Genomic DNA, 929 nt, shown 5'->3' with positions numbered 1-929 from the left:
ATTCTTTAAACAAGTGCAAGAAGTTTATTGTTAAATTAGAGAAGCACTCACCGAAGTGCTTATGTAATGCAACAAGTCTTGAAGGACTGAAAGCACCACATTTTAAAACTGTGGGCAACTTCTTTGAAATAGGCAGACACTAAACTGCTTGAATTGCACTGGCATGCATTGGTTACCATAACAACAACTTGTCACAAGAAGCGCTAACTCCACATAGCACACGCGTCACCTGGTGATGCCATGTTGTAAACAAACCACCTTAAGCAGCTAAGCTAACACGATTTAGCATAGTTTAATCTTAGGCTAAGCTACCAAATAGCTTTAACAATTAGGGGTTAGCACTCTTTAATTGAAGCTTTTAAATACAGCATGTGTGTATGCAGTGTGAAGTAATTTTAATTTAACCTAATCTCTGGTTGCTGATTTTTCACTTTCTTTTTCTTCTTTTTCTTTTTTTTCTGTTTCCCCATCTTCGATTTGTCTCAGTGAATGTAACTATCTTAGATGTATCCTTCCTGAATGCTATTGCTGAGTTACTAGTTAATTAAATCTAAATTTAATTACATTTTAACTGTCTATCTAGAGAAGAATCATTAAGTTATTGGGTGTTTTTAGTAACACAGTGAATAACGCGCTACGGAGGGCGGGGCACACACATGGCATGGCCTCAGCATGGGAGCTGAACACGCAGCAGCTGTGACCAGCCATGGTGTGTTACCCAAGACAAATCTTACAGTTAATCACTAGTGCTACTGATTGTTCCTAATACCAGATTGATTACCCTGTTTTAATAATAGCAGTCAGCTCATTTTAAATCCATTTTCATGCTATGCCCCCTTTTGTTCCACTTTGATTTGATGTTCTTTCTGAACCAACAGAAAAGGAACCAGAGACACTTCTATTTTTGATTTGTTTATTTTCAACACGTG

The sequence above is a fragment of the Sinocyclocheilus grahami genome, unplaced genomic scaffold, assembly GCF_001515645.1.
Source record: "Sinocyclocheilus grahami isolate Dianchi unplaced genomic scaffold, SAMN03320097.WGS_v1.1 scaffold346.1, whole genome shotgun sequence".
NCBI lineage: Eukaryota > Metazoa > Chordata > Actinopteri > Cypriniformes > Cyprinidae > Sinocyclocheilus > Sinocyclocheilus grahami.
The sequence above is the reverse complement of the archived record's forward strand: the minus strand, read 5'-3'. Positions refer to the sequence as shown.